General features: G+C 41.2%; 1 long non-coding RNA gene across 1 annotated transcript; it reads right to left on the reverse strand.

Annotated features, from left to right (window-relative positions):
• Positions 1–1427: 1427 nt before the first annotated feature.
• Positions 1428–19696, reverse strand: LOC115614130. The gene is made up of 3 exons (XR_003993636.1): positions 19686–19696; positions 18160–18162; positions 1428–1514 (listed from the first exon to the last, which is right to left on the reverse strand). It is a non-coding gene; the product is annotated as an uncharacterized LOC115614130 (long non-coding RNA).
• Positions 19697–20555: the final 859 nt, after the last annotated feature.

Below are 20555 nucleotides of genomic sequence, written 5' to 3' on the forward strand. Positions count from 1 at the left end.
AGTTACTTTTAGGTTATTTAAAATAGAAAAATTAATCTATTTTTCTTGTGTCGTACTGATTTTAGATCAGTGCATGTTTTTCAGTTAAGACAGGACAATTTCATACAAGACATGCTCTGGTTGGAACAAGAATTGGTGCAACTTCCACGTCTCCTGCTCCCCTGCTTGCCCAGCTGACCCACCACCAGCCCCTGTGGCATGACAGTCCTTAGAGCCTGTCAAAATGGCTCAAGCATTAAGTCAAGCACCCTGTATATGCCTAAAACGACACTTCTAGTTTTAGCCATCGCACTTGAAATCTCACCACTGAAAAGTACCAAAAGTTTGTTTTTAAAAAAATTAAAAATTAGCCATTATATAACTTTCATTGATACTCATTTTATCATGTATCGACACCCATAAGAACTCTGATGTTATTGGCCCAGAATCTTCTTCAATCTAAAGCTAATTTCCATCACCTTGATTGAGTGAGGAGTCTCCTTTAATACCGACCTTCATCCCATTTTACTGAAGGTCCCCCACTTTTCAAACACAAGAAAGGCTCAGCCGATCTTTTAAAATCTCTTCAGTTCAAGCTACATAAACCTGCTACTTTCAAAATAGGTAGGATTTTTTGGTGCTTTTTACCATCCAGCCACTCCACTTCTGACCTTACATGTGTAATCCTGCAGTACAGAAAAATCAGACCCACAACTTTTTGGTATATCCTTTTCCATTGCCTACTAGATGCCTGTGTTTGCAATTATCTCCCAGTGAACAGAGTCATGTAAAGTCAAAAAGAAAACAGAAAGCAGATCTGTGCTTTGAATCTTGCACTCACCACACTTCAGTAACACATTGCCTTGCAAGTCACTGTTATGAATGCTAACATTTGGTGGCAAACAATTGGGACAACATTACTGTATCCATTATATATTAATAACAGATGCATGTATACCCTATTCTTTCTTCCCTTTCTCTCCTCCCCTCCTCTTTTCATGATAATTAACAAAGCAACAAACATGTAAAACTTAAAAATCACAGAAGTGGAAAACTGATAGAGGCCTCTGAAAAATGGGAAAAAAGAACCAGTGAACCAGAAGAACATAAAAAGTCATTGTCATTGAGCTTTGCAGAGAGCATGAAAGTTGAAAGAATAAATAAGGGCGGGTCAGTTTTCCAGCAAGAGCTAAACCTGAGGTGAGCTGAGATAACTTTCATCAACCTATCACAGAATCGTAGAACCATAGAATGGATTGGGTTGGAAGAGACCTTAAAGCACATCTAGTTTCAACTCCCCATCCACGGGCAGGCACACCTTCCACTAGACCAGGTTGTTCCAAGCCCTGTCCAACCTGGCCTTGAACACTTCCGGGGATGATGCAACCACAGCTTCTCTGGGCAGCCTGCGCCAGGGCCTCATCACCCTCACAGAGAAGAACTGCTTCCTAATGTCTAATCTAAATCTACCCTCTTTCAGTTTAAGACTATTTGCCCTTGTTCTGTCACTGCATGCCCTTGCCAAAAGTCCCTTTCTAGGCCACCTTTAGGCACTGGAAGCTGCTCTAAGGTCTCCCTGGAGCCTTCTCCTCTCCAGGCTGAACAACCCCTGCTCTCTTAGCCTGTCTCCACAGGAGAGGTGCTCCAGCTCTTGGAGCATCTTTGTGACCTCCTCTGGACTCACTCCAACAGGTCCACGTCCTTCATACATTGAGGGCCCCAAAGCAGGACACAGTACTGCAGGTGTATCTCACGAGAGCAGAGTAGAGGGGGAGAATCCCCTCCCTCAACCTGCTGGTCACGCTCCTTTTGATGCAGCCCAGGACACTGTTCGTTTCTGGGCTGCGAGCACATACTGCCGGCTCATGTTGAGCTTCTCATCAACCAGCGCTCCCAAGTCCTTCTCCTCACAGCTGCTCTCAGTCCAGTCTCTGCCCAGCCTGTATTTGTGCTTGGGATTGCCCCAACCCATGTGCAGGTCCTTGCACTTGGCCTTGTTAAACTTCATGAGGCTGGCATCGGCCCACCTCTCAAGCATGTCAAGGTCCCTCTGGATGGCGTCCTTTCCCTCCAGTGTGTCAAGCGCACCATACAACCTATGTTACGATGTAAACAAGGGGAGAGATTCTTTATGAAGGAACAATAGATGCTGTTCAATTTTATGGGGTGGGAGAAGGAGCTGTAATTTTTAAGGCACTCAGACACCCAGGAGTGTGACCAGCAGCACTTAGTGTGGTGCAGCAGCCAAGAGGCCCCCAGAAGCAAAGGTCCTGCCCAGCTCACAGGTACCGTGTCCTCTTGCAGCCCACCCGCCTCGCACACTGCTCTGCAATTAACAAAGCGCAACAATAAATGGTGGAACAGTGACATTAACCTGGGAGTGAGAGGGGAAATTCGACCTACGCTGTGAACAAAAGAATAACTGGAGAGAGTAGTGGGCTTTTGAGGAACTCCACAGTGATAAGTATTAGCTTTATCTGTTTCATTAGCTACCGCCCTGCCACCATGTCCCCAAGTGTATGCGCACTTGCACACAGACACGCCAGGACATACAAGCCTGTACTTCCCACCAGCTGAAAGCACGAGCTCCTAGATAAAGCACATATACACTGAAGACTTAAGATCAGTTTAATGAACCATCATGACTAAATCTGGCAAGATTTCCCATCTTGCTTCTTTTTTGTACCTCAGACTGTTCTGATCCATTTGTGGGAAATTTAGTTTTGGCAAGTGAAAGTCCTTTATCACTGCCAGTGGTTAATCTGCGCTGTAACACATTCATTCAACCAGAGAAAATCCAATATTGACATTTGTACCTTGGGGGGAAAGGAGGTTAAATGCTGAATGTAAAATGAACTCCTGGACTATGCCAAGCAACCATATAATATCTATATCATGTATAGGCCTGCTTCCCTGTCTGAGAACTCAGATGTAGCTTGCTCACATCTGGAGTCCTCTATTATTCCACATAATCCTCCAAATAGGTGCTGTTGGACAACATCTAGAAGGGTCTCTGATAGTCTGACTCCAGCCTTTGAGTCTGACTCCAGCCTCAGTAGACCTTTTGTGGTCTACTGAGCACTGGCTGGTCACATGCTGCTGAATCTCTTCCTTTGTTTTCACCTGTAAAACAGCATTAAAAAGCAGCTTAAAATACATTAAATAGTCTCCCAACATTAATTTCCTCTGTAAGGAATTACTGTCTTGGACACAGGATGTTTTGCAATTCCTGATAAGAAGGAGATGGTGTCTGTGGCCAGACGTTCACACATGGGAAGGATGGATCCCACCAGTCTCCCTGAAATGTGTGGTCACTGTTAAAAATTTTCACTACCACTGTGCCTAAAAGTGAGACAAAACCCCAAAACTCTATTGTGCAAGGCGGTGTATAAACACATAGTGTTGTGAGGCCTTGGCTCCAAAGAGTTCACAGCCCAAGAAGCCCCTCTTCCCATCTATTTTTAATTCATTCATTTGATTTCTAGAACTGGATTTAAAAGTTCTGAAATCTGCTACCTTTGTATACATTGTGCAGTGTCTTTATTTATCCATGAACAGTCTCACTGATTTCAGTAGACCTGTTTTATAGATTTATATGCTTTTTTTTAGGCACACATATGCACACATTTGGGTAGGTATATTCTGTATTTCAGGTTATACACAGGCATAAATATGTTGGTCCAGAGAATATTTCCCAGAAGAAGATCAGAGCATACGGTATTAAGTTCTCTCTCTCCAAAACTAACTGTGCTTTATCTTGGGTGTAGTGCTGCTGAAAATAAGCAGGACTTCTAAGGCTGAGTGTTTTTCAACATGAACAAAGGTACTAAACATGAACAAAGCTAATATTGCAATAATGATCAAAACTGGCTAGTTTCTAAACCGTGATTAAGCCTTGTAAACTATTCCACCTAACTTCAAAACTTCTGAATGACCCAATGACTTTTTTTTCACTTTGTCATTAAAAAGAATATGGTGTAAAGTTTCGAAGTAACCTGTGAGTCAGGTTTAACCAAGTTTAGACAGAAATCTGAAAATCAGTCATAGCTGGAAATAAACCACTGTTGATTATTCTGACTGCTGATGAACAGAAAGTAGGAGCCTTCATATAAAGCTAACTTCTAAAATCTATCGAGTGTTTCTTTCTCTTCTATCTAGAGCTTCACCCATTAATAATGAGTCAGACCAAAATGATGATGCTACCACATAGGCTATCTGGTAATCCTAAGCTTGCATTGCTTGCCCGAAAAATTCTTTACATTTGCTGAGGCCAGTGCTACTCACCTGAACTTCGCATATACAACACAGAAGGGCTTAACTGATGACAAAGAGAGCCAAGAATGGCATCCTGACAACTATGTTTTCCTGATGTAGTCATTTTGGTTAGAGAGATACCAAAGGAAAGTGAGGTGAACATCAAAAACTGTTAAACTCAGATGCAGAACTAACAGTTAAAAAATCCCTCCACAGCTGTAAATTCGTTTTCCGTAGCAGCCACACAGAGCCGGAGTAATGCAATATTCAGTGGGGCTTAGTCCAATCAAAGGTATAGGCATATCTTTATTAAGAAACGCTAAGACCAACAAAACTGAGGGAAATCATCACAAAAGTAACACCCTGAATTAATGGGAGGAAACTGAGCGTTATTTACCTGGACAGCGAGAAAGCTTTTGAGGCAGCATTATACAAAAAGCTGATTATATGAGAGGATTACTACAATTTACTCAAAAGCATAATGTTTTCCTTCTCAATTGGGAAGTAATTTACTTGATTACTGGGAAAAAAAAAAAAAAATCAAGGCCCTCTCCTGCAAAACTTTCATGGTATAAAGGCATTTCAAGGGGTGGCCTGAGGATCAGCTTATTGTAGCTCAGGTGAAGACATCTGTCTTATATAACAGATAACATATAACAGATAACAGAAATAGGGAGGAAGGTGATCAGATCTGCCACACATACAAGGAGTGTTAAGAAACAAGATTTAAGAAACAGTTTATATATGAAAACAGGTCAAAAAAGGAATACATAGTCATTAATAGAAAGGAGCGGTGGATGAGTCTGATACTGAGGATAAAACCGCCAGCCCAGAACAGACCCATAAAAGCATCACGCTGGTGAAACATGGGTGAAGGCTGGTAGAACACTAACATCCTGTCATGGCACTTAAAAATGATGAAAACCTGTGTATTTTGCTAGACACAGGATGTGAATCAGCAGGAGTTTTGTTCAGCAAGGGTCACAGACACAAAGTCTTCTCTTGGACATTAAGTAGCCACACACCTATCCCCAGGGGAATACACAGAAGGCAGAACAGACTGCACACCCCCAAAGCTGCCCCAGGCAGCACCCTTGTTGAATATAAAATTATAACAGGCTATGGAAATCAGTACACTACAGTGAATATTTGGTCACTGGGTCCCTACCCACTGCAGACAGTGTCCTCCTAAATCACCCTTGCACAAGCCAGCAGCAGGTCAGAGCTGTCACTTTGTCACTTTATTACCTCTGCAAGGGGGGCAACATTTCCACTTTTGTTTGCTTTCACCTTGTTTCCTGTGGTTTATATTCACAAGCATGTAAGCTTCTGCAGTGAAGAACATAAATACATATACATATGTAAATATAGTTTGGTTTCTATTAGAGATCAAGGATTTGGTTTCACCAGAAAGAAAGTTATCCTAAATAGCAAAGAAATTACATATAATCTATCCAGTATACCCGTTCCCTTTAATCTGGAGCCTATTCCAGAGATGGAGAAGGTGCATTATCAACATTACCAGGGTGAGTCTGTGATCCTAGGTACTCAGCGGCTGTTAAAACTTCAGTCTCTTGAAGAAAAAGGTTAATGTCTATTATTATCCCAGAGCTCCTGTTAAATAAGATGCAGCCATGGTTTCCCTCTACCTTTAAGGTTCCTCTTCATGTGCAGGGAGCATGTATTACCAGCATCATCTTCATAATCTTGGGTTGGAGGCTCATCTGGCCCTGGTGTCTTCCTAATCTTCATTAACTCTAATTTCATTATCACCTGTCCTGGAGTGACCTTGGGATCACTCACTACTTCTTTCTTCCTCCTCTGGGAAATGAATTTCTGTTTCTGTCCTCAGCTACTGAACTGCTTTTGTGAGCCCTGCGGCAAATAATTAATATTAGCAGTATCCCCTTCGTCTCTCACCAATCTGGGTACCCCACACCATCTTAAAAGCTCTGCTGGCTGCTTGAGTCGTCTTTTCTGATATATCTGTTTTTAAAAGCCTCTAGAATATTCTGCTTGGCTCGGTAGTATTATTTCATCCCTTGTGTGAGCATTTCTCACGTTTTTTTTTTCAAATCCATCTATTAATGGTCCGATTCCTCACCTTCCCTTCTTGCATTTGATGTTCAGCAGCTCTCAGATGTCTTTTGCATGACATAAGAACCAATTTTTCCAGTTAATTATTCAACCTCTTCTCTCCCCTCCCCCCAAACAAGAGTATTATAAAGGTGGGCTTGGGATGACAGAGCATTGCCAGATTAAAGTAGCAGACTGAATAAAAGGTCTTCCCACAAAAGAGAGGTCTTGACAAACAACTCAGAGGCCCCCCTGACTGCAGAGAAAAGTTTTGTGAAAAGCTCCCCCCCACACCCGGCAGAGGCAGAGGATGGTGTCATCGGATAAGGCGGCAGGGCAATAACATTTTATTCCTGTCCCACAGCTAACTAATGGGGCTGTTTGGCACTGAACAGAAACGAATAGGAGTGGAAGAATGACAATGACTAAGAGAGGAGAGAAAAGGAAAGAAACCTTTTCTTCAGCTCTGTGTCTTTGGCAAACATCTGAGGTAATAAACAGGGAGTTTTATGAGCTAGTTGCATTTTAATCAATTTGAGCTCTTAACTGCATTGGAGAGGCTGCTAACTTATATTAGGTTTGTGTATGGTTTTACACTGCATCCCCACCATTAGCAGCTTTACGATAACAAAGCCTCTGCCGCCACCATCACCATGGACTACTGCTCCTGAGGAGTGCACGGCAAGAAAAACTCTCCTGAATAAAAACAAAAAGGAAGAGCAGGATCCTTTGCATAAACAAGGGGAAAATGGAGCAATTGTGCTGCACAATGTGAGGCGAGAGTGGAAGTTCAGCGGCTGGCAGCAACCCACGGCCACTGATCTTTGGAGAAAGAAATCCTGGCACAACGAGTTTGGGAGAGTCCAATAAAAATGTAGAAGTGAAGGCAGAAAAATCTTTCCTCCTGGTTGTGTACGTATGTCCACACACCCAGCATATGTTAAGCCTTTAAATGAACATTTGGCTGTGAAACAGTAGCTATGGCAATACACGGGCAAGAATTTATGTACTGTACGTACATATCACATAGAAAAGCTCTCTGTTTCTGGACTGGACTGGCAGCTGCTTGAAATTTTCCCCTTTGCTTTCCCTAAGGTCTCAGGTGTGGGATTCATGAGCCAGTGTCTCAGCTAGAACAGGTGTCTATCGCTGTGTAAATAGCAATTAGGCCCAAATTTCAGACTTTTTTCAAATCCCTATCTGAGGAAAAGCCCAGGAATAAATAGTTGCTGTAACGGCCAGGGGTATTGTGTAGCATTATAGCCTCCAGCTGGGCTATTACATACTATAGACGGGTGAAGAATACAAGCACCTGACAGATGTGTTCTGTTAGCTTCATTAGAAAAGAAACAAAGAAACTCCTCAATTAATAGCAGTGGAGCCAAAGGGAAGGGGGGTGCGGGAGGGAGGAATCATAGCCTGTTATTTAAACAGAGTCAGGGAGCCTTTCACTGATGGCTTAATATGATTCATTAATAAAAACAGCTTTTTGAATGCCCAGTTTAAGTCAAAAGAAATCACTAGCGTGGTTTTTTTTTTTTTTGGTGGTGGTGGTGGTGGGTATTTTTTCCCTGCAAAAGAAGGGCAAAATGACAAACTGGAGTTGCTGAATTCATTTTGTGTAAGGCTGGTCCTCCTCAAAGCCCCCTTTCCGCAGGGCATTTGTCCCTCAGGGTGGTGCTGCAGTCCTTGGGAATTGACGGGGTCACATTGAGACTTTGGGTGAGAGAGATTTGCAGGGGTAATATAGAAACATTCCATGTCTCAACTAGCATCCCTCGATGATTTTAAAGTGTCAGAATAGAGCTCCTCTATATGATGGAAATCAGATGCATCTAGAAAGTCACACCTTTCCACCACAGCACATTATTCCTGTTTTAAGGTTCTGAACAACCAGTAAAACCATGTTAAGCGTAGTTTTGTGTTCCACTTCTTTAAAAGCAATGGACTTCATGTCTCTTTATTTAATGCAGTTTTAATCATAATAAAGATATGTACAAACTGCATTGTACTGCAGCTCCTTCTTATGCCCAGGCATATGACAGGGTAAAGGATCCTGCAGCTAGCTAAAGAAACCATGTCTCTTCTACACCTAAAAATAAGACTAAGCCATCACCACCTTTTTATAACAGACAACAAAACTTAAATGCAGTATAATTCTCGAGCTGCAGTGCTTACTGCTGTCACTGGGGGTGGCAGTAAGAACTATCTTCCCAACACACGTCTGAGAGAGGGAGGCGTTTCAAGCATTTGTGGGTTCAAGAAGCTCCCAACATGAAGTCATCTCTGCTGGATGATTTTAAAAATGAAGAAATTGCTGCAGCGCCTCCATGAGGTGGTGTAAGATAAATGGGGAGAAGGATAATTCAGCATCTCAGAGTACAGGAGGAGCCCTACAGCGGAAGCAGACAACATTTGCATCTTGGCCTGCCAAATGAACCGATGTCAAGAGAAGACCTTGTCAGATTTATCAGCCTCTGCCTGGGCAAGGGAATGGTGGTGGAGCAGCTCTCACAGAGCAATCACTGGATCCGTGTGGTCTAAGTGTGGTGAAGGCAAAGTCAATACACTGAGCTGGAGGGTTGGTTTGATGAGATGTAATACAGAAAGACTAAGGAGACCAACAATACCTATCAACTCCTCTCACATATTTCCCTGCAAGTTGTTTTCCACAGTGCATTAGCTGATATTTTGTCAAAGCCTGCCTCTAAACATACTAAATGACATCACTTCCCAAGGGACAGTTGTCCATGACCAAATAGATCTTGCTGTCACGAAGGTTTCTTTTATAGATTCATCCTAATTTTTCCTATTCTTAATTTCATCCCATTACTCTTAGTTAACCCCTCCCCTATTGTCCTAAATAATTCACCTCCCTCAGGAATTTGCCCCCTCCATGTATTTGTAGGCTATTCTTTTGTCCCACTGCAGTCTTCACTTAGAGAAGCTATCTATATTTAATTCTTTTAATCTCTCTTCATAAATTAGTCCCTCTAGCCAGTGAGGGGAAGGGCATATCTGAGACATTATTCAGTTGTGATCTAGGATGCTCTGTTACATTCTGAGGATATCTAGAGCATGAAAAATGCCTAGGGGAAGCCTAAACATTCGTATTATTACTTTTTTTTTTAATTTCCCAAGTGTTTGAACTGCCATAGACAAAGTGATATTTCTGAAGGAGAAAAATATAACTAAAGATCTCTGTTTCATTCTCCCTTTTCTTCCCCACTGTTGTAAATGTCTGCTTTGTCCTCAGTTAATAACCTCCATTACCAGCTGGCCAGCTCTTGCTTACAAGCTTCGCCTTCCTTTACACCCTAACCTAGGATTTTTTGTATCTGTGTGAAAAGCAGAAAATCAGTCAACATAAAAATAGGTTAAACTATCTGTGATAATAAACAAATGCACTGCTGCTGCGGCATGCTGGAGCTTTTTCCATCAAGCTTCACTTGTGACAGTTTGTATACTTGTGACAAAGTTATTGCTTTTCTAATGTACAAAAATTCCCAATGAATTAGACAGCACCGCTATCTTCTCTTTCTCACTCTACTGACAAAATCAGACAATAGCTGTACTTTTGCCTTTCCCACCCAAAATTAATGACTTGGAGGATTCAGACTTACAAGTTAGATGCAAACTAATGACTGGTTCATTTGAATGGCCGGTTTCCTTTCTAAGGACAATTTTGTACGATAGAGCTGATAGCAAAAGTCTCCCTTTTGGAGAATGCGGTATAATTCTGGGTGGTTTACATTGATCTGCTGCAAACCACTCTCTGCTCAACCTAGGTCTACCTCTGATGAAACTGAAGTGACTTATACCAGGAGGGGAATATGGCATGGTCTTTGAACCCAGGTTTTTAAAAAACAGGGTTGTTATTGTTGCTGCTCTTGCTGTTATTATTATTGCTTGTACTTCATGGCACTTTTCCTGTGTAGCTTAAACACTCCTTTACCAGCAAGTGGAACTTTTTACCAAAAATTACATCCTACCACAATCTTAAAGTAACCATTAATATTTGTTAAAGGCAGTGTAATAGTATTTTACTTTTGTGTTGAAAAGGGATTTTCAATTGATTTAAATACAGCCAAAGACTTGGAATGACTGGGCCTGTGCACTGGAATAATTTAAATATCTAAAGGAAAAATGCAGAATCCAGCACATGAACCAGTGCCCATAATTGGCTCTGATACTTCAACAATTTATTTATTTTTCTCTACAGCTGACTTAATACCATAAAATGAATTCAGTACTTGCCAAAAAGCCTATTGCACAAAAAAGTCAAACAATTCATATTTGGGTCATACAAACCTGAAAAACATTAGAAACCAATAAATGATGTCTTCTGAAGGGTATGAAAATAAACAGACCCACATGTTAATGTGAAGGAACTCAGTCTTTAACCCATTGGCTATTATTTTTTCTCTTTGCATTGTGGCAACAGACAGGATCACTTCTGGTTGTAAATGCTGTACAAGTATTTATATGCTTTTCACATTAAATGCTTGAAACCCCAAATAATCCTCAATTCCAGACTTTTTACACTAAGGAAAGTAGTTGGACTGGGAGGAAGCTAGGGATGTGTGTGTACATGTACAGGGAAAAAAACAAAACATCAATGGCATGCAAAAGTTGTTCTCTGAGTGCCTTTTTTCTCTCAAGCATTCCTCTTCTTCCACCACGAAGCCTCTTTGTCTGTTCAGCAACCACAGCAATGTCTTAAGGTGGCTGGTGGCGGCTATTTCCAGAATCAGCAGATGCCCATAAAGATGGCTTCATCCACAAATTGCAAGAGCCTCAGTTCTTTCCCTCTTGAGTCGTAGGGCCAAGTTCCTGACATGGTACCCCTCCGTGTCCAACAGCTTTGTTCCAAAAGAAATGAAAAGTGCACATATCCATCTTTTGCTATGTTTATGGGTCAACTTGAGTGCAAAATAAGAATATACACAGGCTGGGAAGTCTATATTAATCTCTGGGTTTGTTATATTTTCTTCTTTCATCATACCGCATTGCAAATTATTCTAGTTCTATTTCTCTGGTGTATTAAACTAGCGCATTGCCAAGTCTCAGCTCTCCATTCAGGTTCTGGCATCAAAGCCTTAGGCCAATTTTATTTCATTTGTATTTGCTGTCAGAGTAATGTCTTTATTCTAAAATGCCCTTCTCATATCAACTTCTCAGGTGGCTTGACAAAAGTAGAAAGCGTGAGGAAGAAAACCCTCCCCCACACAGCAGTCTGCAGTATTGCTTTTATGTTTTTACCCTCTCTGAGGGGGGAAATGTACAACACATGTCGAGAAAATGGAGTTCAGGACGCCATTTAGCAATGAAGGGGTTTTTCCTAATCTTAGCTAGGCACTTGACCTGTTCATACAGCCTTTCTATTTTATCTATACATACGTGTATATATAGGTGTATATACATATGTATGTATATTAAGAGCACACACACTTCTAAAAATTACTCATGCTGCTGTTGCTCTGAGCTAATGCATTTTCAACTGTGAGTGGCACATTTATTCAATTACAAACAAAATCTTAGTAAAGCAGAGTGGAAATCTATCACGTCCAATTATGATGACAATTCAATGCTGTGTGCAGCTGAGGGTTAGGCTGGGACCAGCCGTGTTGTGCTTGTGGCCATCAAGGATTGCAATGGAGCTTTTTTTATGTGTGGATAGAAAACTCATTTAAACTGGATGACAGGAAGCCCAAGTCATTTTGCCATATTAAAGATTGTCAAGGACCCACCTCAGGATAGAAGTGTTTGATGTCAAATATAACACCAGAATCAGGCAAAGTAATGGGACAGCTGTGAACTGGACATCTTGAACGTCACAGAATAAGGGGAAGCATAAAAAAAGTTTATGTTCTGGCATTGCACATTAAGCAGAAGCAGTACTTGATAATAACGGTTTTTAGTCTTCTGTTTAATATTCCCCATTGTGCCTGGTGAAGGACACTTTGCATTCTAACAGTTTCTATTTACCAAGCACAAATATATCCTACCTCTAAAATCACATGCATTTAAACATATATAACCAAACATTAAAAATCCACTTGCATTCATACATGTCTGTCTGCAGCATCCATGCACTAGTGACACTAAGGATGCTGAAATCCCTGGGTCCTGTACTTTTGCAAAGATCTTAGTAAGCAGCACTGCAGCCTGTGGTGCAACAGGAACGGTGCAGTGCTGCACTGTCCCCCCTTACACTCTGTTTTCAGAAGTAATGATTCAGAAGTAAACACCCTTTTAAAATTAATAAAGATATGGGTTGCACAAAATACAGACACCCTCCTAAGCACAAACACGTGTACATGTTTTGAAGGCTACTCTCCACTAAGTGCTTTGGTTTTTGATAGTTTAATGTGTCCTCACTGGTTTAAGGCACAACAATGGGTTTCTGCACTGAGGAATGTGCGTGTTAAAAGCATGGATCAGATGAGACTTCTGTACCAAAGCAATGAGTTTCACCAGGGCATTCGAAATTAATCTACAGAAATCATTGCTACATTTGGGATCCCACAAAATGTTGTGCCATAGGAATGGAATATTTCAGAAAGTAGTGAACAGTGCCAGTAATTCATCATCTACAGCCAGCAAAAAGAAGCCTCAGTTCACTGTATTGCTAAGCAAATGCAGCTGATTACTTTCTTGCAAGTGGTGATAATTCAAACTCCTCAAAAATTGTAACAACTTCCAGTAATGTTTTCCTTTGACAGCTCTGGGACAAACTTTTTCATCCATTCATTCACTATTTTCTCTGAAGATTTATATCAAAATTAAGGGTGAGTAAAGCCTGCTTCTTTCCATGATTTCTTTTGCTTTTCTCCACAGTACTTCTTTATTCTTTACTGGAAAAACAAATTGAGGTGAAAGAAGAAGCAACAACAACATAAAACAAAACTATCAAAGCAGGTCTCGGTAAAACAAAACTATCAAAGCAGGTCTCGGTAAAACAAAGATGGAAAAATTTGAAAGCAAAAGATGATTTTTTTTTTCATTTTGTCAAAGACCTATTTTTGCCACAGGCCAGGGAAGAGCAGAAACCTCTCTGCAATCTACCTAGATATTGCTGTCTGGATGCCTATTCATATTTCAGATAGTATAATGACAGAGTGAGAGAAAAGAGATTATTTTACAGCAATTGGATGAGAAAAATTATGGGAGTGAATCAATTTTTCTTTCTTTGGGTGTGCAGATACAGAAATGTAGCATGCATTTATATTATTATCTCTTTATATATTATTCACACGATAATGTGTTTTGATTTGCTGCAAATTACAGAAGACTTAAAATACTAATTTTAAAAAAATTTCCCTGCCTGTCTGCCTCTTTCTCTCTCTCTCTTTTTCTATACAATAACTCCTGTTTTCAGTGATCATTGGAAGTATATACTATCAGAGATAGGAAGCCTGAGACAACGCACTGAAGGTCCACTCCTGCAGGTACTTCTGCCAGGGTCATACAGAGGTTGATAGAGACATTCTTGGGGGGGGTGTTTCTAGCCTTTATACCTTTCTGTGTGCTGTATTTAAGGCAATATACTTAGGGTGAAATCTAGAAACCACAAATTTGTCTATGTCCACAGGAAAAAAAACCCACCACCCTATGAACATTTCTTTGCACACAGAATATTGGAGCGAGAAGCTATGACTTTAAATCAATTTAGTATCACTATTTTACTCAAGTCAGATCAATAGTTTGAGAAATAGTGTCTGTATAATGTAAGTTTATTGCTGTTATGATACAAATCAAGAACTATATTAAGCCTAAAATCAGTTTACCACAAAGCAAACTCCCCATCTCTCAAGCATCCTGGTACGTACAAATTAAACATACCCAGACCTGCGGTTCTCAATGAAAACCAAGACGTTTGGAAGTTAAGCCAAACAAAATCTGATTTCATTAATTCAAGTCCACCATAGAACTGGCTGCTAATGCCTACATTTTAGTCAAAAGACTGCTTTTGACATTTCTGTAAGTAGTAAACAGGCAACAGGAGCAGTCTCCTCATCTGCTTTATGAGAAGAAAGAGTTTTGGGGGAAACAATTTTGGAGACAGAATTGCACAAAGGTAGATTTATGGCAGGCAGAGCAACAACCAGAGTTATTGGTCTTACAAAATGCCCAAGACAACATATAAATACTCTTGAGAAGTATCTCCCAAGCATCTGCTCTGCACTAGTTCTGCATATCTGAGTGCTCCTTTTACAAGGCAAATGAAGAGTTGTTGTGTGGCTCAGTGAAGAAGCAAGATACTACAGGGAGTCATGAGTGATGGGGAAAGGAAATTGCCCTGCAGATAGTGCCTGGACAAGGGATGCAGGTCCAAGGTGTGCTGGGACACTGGCACAGACTGGTGGGGAAAAGCAGAGGTGGGTGTTGAAGGAAACACCTGGACATTCCTCAGCTAGGAGCTGGCTTGAAACCAGAGTGGTCCGGAAATGCTGTGTTTCTGAAGATGACAGGAGTGAGAACCAAAGGTGCAAGCGATCCCAGCAAAGTCTTGGGACAACTATAGCCCAGCATGGAGCTCATATGAATGCCACAGTCACCAGGTTTGTGTTCTCTTGGGAAGCGTGTGTGCCTTCACATTGGACAAACCTAGTGTGCCTGGCTGCCCCAGAGCCTGGGGAGTCAGCACAACCAACGTGACCTTCTGCAAAGTTGTCAAAGAGCCTGGCCAGCACTGCTCCCACAGCATGCACCAACCTCACCAGGGTTAAAAAAGGCAAAAGGCTCAGATAATGCTCATGTTGCTTAGCCTGATCTTCCTGCTGGGAAAAGAAGAGGCAGAAAAAACACTGGTGAGTTTATTGGAAACAAGAGATGATTTATTGAGAAAGTGTTCAACAATTACTTCTTTGAAGGAAGTTGGCACCTTGCCCCTTCAACAGCGCCACTTACCATCCGCTCCAAAATTAGATAAGCAAATCTCTCCTGGCCTTTTCCCACCAGGAAGAGTGTCAGTCTCATCTATCCATGAACCCTGAACCCCAAGCACTTGATATAATCTGATAATTGATAGTCAATAGTATTGCCAGACCCACTCAACAAAGCTAATTGCACAACAGGAAACATCCTGTTTTAGTTCATCATTGTGTAATTCAGTGCTATATTATTAGAGATGTAAGGAAAGTTTCCATAGGAAGAGAGATTGAAAAAGACAGGATCTCTAGCTTAGAGAATTAATGAAAACAGGGACTTGCTAGCCTATGTAACACACACACCAAAAAAATCTACTTTTGTATTATCTACCATTTCTCATACTGAAAGAACAAGAGAGAGCTAAAAAAAATTAAAAGTATTCAACTGAAAATTGATAGAAGGATTGATTCATTTATATACAACATGCAAGTAAGTTCTGAGGCTAACTGTCAACAGATGACTGAAGAAAAAGAAGTCAGTAGGATTAGGAGTTTATCCAGATATTAAGAATATATATCACTATAAAAATAACTTACCAAGCTGTGGGGTTTTTTTTCTCCTACAGTTAGCAAACATAACAAAAACTTTGTTGAAAATATCTGGAGTATTTTGAGGTAGTCAACCTGAAGATTTAAAGGGACTCACTGGAAATCACTGAAAAATTTGCTGACTCATAATTCTATTTTACTGACAATTTGAATCAAATAAGTAGCTGATAAACAAAACAGGCTGGGGAACCAATTTGTTGACAAATACTGTAATGTTCAAACTTTGCTCTCACAGTTTATTGGCACAGCAATTCCTTGGTGCAACAAAAAAATTTAATGTGTCCTTTTTGGTTTTCCATCATGAAAAGGTATTTTATTTTTTTGAAATATACTTCCCTAATGAGCATGTAACTCCTCAGACATCTCAAGCCGCTTCTTACCGTAGGTTTGCTCTATCTACAAAGTACCACTTTGACCCTTTGAAAGCTGGGCTAGGTTCAAATGATCCTTATGTCCTGCCTCATCTAGGTTACCTAAAAGTGTGGACAGGTAGTCTACTCCCTGTCGGCAAATATTTTGTCAGAGTTTTCTGAGATGTAGTTCATCCCAGTGAATAAACACCAGGTATTACCTGCAGATAGGAGAGGTGATTAGAATAAGGTTCAACAAAGAAGTGTGAAGATCCTGCTCTGCCTTGCTGCCACCTGAAATCAGAAGTGAACCCCAATGCATTCAGTATTAGGATTATGCAGGCTTCTGACTCCAAGCCACCTTAGTTTAGAATGTCCCAGCAGAGTTTAACTCATCTTTCTAATAAGATGCTTGGTTGACAGCTACTACAGCTTCACCCTTGCCAATGTATGTCAAATTCATCTTCCAGACTTGAACTGATTTCTTCCTAAACTCACAAGGTGAGCTACTGCATGTCTAACTGATTTAAATACAAAGCCAACAGGATGCATCTTCTGCAATGTGCATCTTGACTCATGCATCCAAAACACGACAACTTCAAGACGTGGTTTAAAAATGGAGGAAGCTATTGCAAAATACACACTGCAGCTCATTTTACATTCCTAAGCATGTGAAATACCTTCGCTAATCTACCTCATACTTTCTGTCGAGAAGTTTTACCAGATTTGTTAAAAAACAGACATGCAAATTTTAGGTAGAAGGGAGATTTTTTGGGGGGAAATTGAACATAAGGAGTATCAAAATAAGAATTGACTGTAAAAGACATTAATTCAACTGCAACAGCTTCCTAATTCAGAGTATTAGATTAATGCTTTATGAGCATATTATCTACAAGTTAATGCAAATGCTGTAACAATCTGAAATTCAGAGATAGAGACTGTTCACAGTTGTGGCTTGGACCCTGTCCACAGAGGCTTTATTAATCAGCACAGAAAGTTTAGCCTAACCTTTGCCAGTCAGTTCAAGGTAGAGAATTTTCCTGAAAGACAACAGAAACGTCTTTCATGCTTGCAGACATCTCGCAATTCCCTCTGCTCTAGCCATAGGGCTGGGTCTGACCTTCCCGCATCACCTCATCATTGCTGATGTGCGGGACCAACCAAGCCATGACCGAGACATCACTAATGCAGGTGCAAGAGCAAGCCCAGCTGAGAAGCAGTCTGTCACACATAAAGAATCAAAAGCCAAACCTCTGTATTACTGGCAATGCCTCCAAAGTACTGCAAGACACATGCACACTTTACAAGGCAACAGCAGAGACGTTTCAGTCCTTTCCTTTGCCATGCCAGCCAGAGCTCACTATATTCCCACTCTGTGTCCTTTTGCTTTTGCATAGTCCAGCACACCCAAGAAGAACAGCTGAATCAGGAACAAGCAGAGAATTGCTTTTTAGCAACATTAGAAATGTTAACCTAAACAAACAAATGAACAAAATCCAGTCATGGCAGTAATAGTGATGAAGCCACAGCACTTTGTCATAATCCCATCTAGCGAGACACGAAATTTTTGTCAATATGTTTCATGCTCAGAAAATGTACTGCTCAGCGCTTTGACACTGTACTAGTGTCATGCATTTTCTTTTACTAGGGAAAGTTTCTTTTATTTAAAAGCACACATTGGATCCAGATCAGTGTCCTCCCATACAGACTTCCCAGCTGATTCAAACGGGAACAATGTCTGTGCCCACATGAATACAGCACGCTGAGAGAAAGCGCCAAGTACATAGGCAGAAGTCCTTGAGACAATTTTCAAGGACATTTACTGACAGGATATTAGGACCCTTTTTTAAGGAATTTATTCACTGAGAACCCTTCGAGGTCTGGCACAGAGACATGTAATTATACCCCATAACAGATTAGTAGTGGAGGCAAGTATCGGGCCTCCACAAGTGACCAGTATGAGCAGTCCCAATGACAAGGCAAAGCAATTTATAGTACATAGTTATGAAATAACTTACCCACTTGAAAAATGTCTTCTGAAGCTAGGCAGGCAGTGGGTCTCTGAGTTATGCCATGGAGCATTAGGGTTTACACCACTGATGAATTAAATCATCTCTACTATTGTGCAGAGTACAGCTCTCCTTCCCCTTTAGGCATCCTCTGGGTTTCACACCTCTGTAAGCATCTTACAAGTTTCTTGTCTACTCTAGATTTCATACATTTTCCCTTCTCTCTCTGAGATTTTCTTTCCATATCTCTAACATCTTCAATAGCCAACTTCAATCCTTTCATACTGCAGATCTTTCATCTTTCATCTTGAGGGTTTTTTGGTTTGATTGGTTTTGTTGGGGTTTTTTTTATTAGATGAACTGAAAAGTTTTGCAAGATAGACTAAATTTCCTTCTCTGACTGAAGACACTATAATTACACAAAAGGGGTTGTTGTTTTTTTTTAATGCCATGGACTCTAATACATTGCTTGCAATATTTTTTACTGGAGACCCCACTAGCACTGGTGATTTGTTAAAAATATTTCCTTGGCTGTTCTTCACCTTTTTTCACTATTTGCATTTAGTTTTGAGCAATCTACCCACCTAAATTTATCAAGTTACTTTGAAGTTCTTCACAGTCTTCAGGAGCTTCAAATAACCTAAATATTTTTGCATTAGCTCAAATATTGTTGGGTGATTAATAAAAACATTAAGTATCAGCTCTTAAGAGCATTAAGCAACCCATTCCCATGGATGAAGCACCTATGAGAGTTAAAAGGCAAAAAAACCTGTAGTCATTCTCAAGCCAAGTTTAGCAGTGGCAAAGGCAGGCTTACCTCTTACTTTGAATCTTCTCCCAGTACCGGCAGCTCCTGTAAACCTGTCCACTGATATTGTTCTATCAGTTACCAGTAACTGATAATTTTACCTCTAATGACAGTTATTTGGCTATTCAGTTTTACTGAACTTGCAAAGTTCTTTCACCCTCCAGTGGTTCCAATGAACAGAAGGCCTTATCGTGCTGCTGTGCAGGGAAACAACAGGATGGCGGTGTTTGGACTATGGGATGCGAAAAGCTGAGAGTGTGGCATTTACCCCACAATAATGCAGCAGTAACTCTCAAGCAATCAGCATCAACTCTCAAGAAGTCACTTAATATCTTGTGGGACTGCAAGGGTGAAGCCCTGAGGACAGAGCTGCTGCTGCCTGCCCACGCTGGCAGCCTTCAGCGCGGCTAATAGCCTGCCATGGAAATACTCATGAGAGATAGCCATAGCCTTTAAAACTGGATAAGAAAGAATAAAAGGGAAACAGTGTAAAATGTCACATCCAGACAAGAGAACAAAACAAAGGGAAATTTTTTTCCCTTATAGCAGGAAAAAAAGCGCTCACAGGAGCTTCTTATCCCTTCCTCCATCATTTTTTTCTTCTTTCTCAGGTTTCTTTCATGCAGGGAAATAATTCTCTCTCTGTTGACACCTATGCCACCACAGACGTATCAGCATGAACTGACTGGGTGGAAAAGAAAAAGGTATTTACCCCCAGCATTTCTACGATTTGCTGCACTGCCATTACTGCTGTGATTTATTGGGGCCCGTTACATATTTTAGCTTAAGCTTCTCAGTCACCCAAATGATTTTCTCTCAGCAAATGAGAAATACCAGTGAGCTCCACAAGTTCGGGGGAAAGAGAGTGAAGGGGAAAACAAGCAAGGCTCCCCCCAGCAGCAACTGCCTCAGAAATGGGGATAATATAGCAAGGAGCAAACACTCAGTGGTGGATGTTGAGAGGTGCCGGAGAATGGTGAGGTGCCCCAGGGTTACGAAGCACCTCCACTTCCCCTCCTCACCCTGCACGCCAGCATCCCTGGTTGCCTCCCAGACGGGGGGGCGGGAACGGGAGGGGGGCGATGGCTGCAGAAATGCAGCATCAGCACGGAGATTAGGCTGTCAGCCTCCAGAGCACTTCCCTGCGAGGGAGCAGATAAGAGGGAAAAGGTGAATGGGAACACTTGTCACAGCAGATGGCGGCTTTGATTTGCAGAAGAAAGCCGGGGGGGGGGGGGGGGGGGGGGAGTGGAAAATGGGGAAAGGGAGGCTGTCCCTTCCCACCCGTTCCCTGCACCCCCCTGGGATGCTGCATCCTCCAGCTTCGGCTGGCCACCTCACCAATGCGCCCAAAGGACTTGTTGACCTTCCCTGCAGACTGTGTAAGACCAAGTGCAGGGTTTCGGCAATCCTGGCCCTGTCATACATTTTATTAATGTTATGCTAATTAGCTGGAAAGCCATACATTGATTTCCTTGAAAGGATTCAAGGATCAAATGTCCATGAATAGAGCTGGCAAAACCTAATCTACTAATGGATTTAACTTTAGAGAAATATAAAGCTCAAATAAAAATACATTTGGGGCTACTTAACTAGT

This window comes from Strigops habroptila, chromosome 1 (assembly GCF_004027225.2).
Source record: "Strigops habroptila isolate Jane chromosome 1, bStrHab1.2.pri, whole genome shotgun sequence".
Classification (NCBI taxonomy): Eukaryota; Metazoa; Chordata; class Aves; order Psittaciformes; family Psittacidae; genus Strigops; species Strigops habroptila.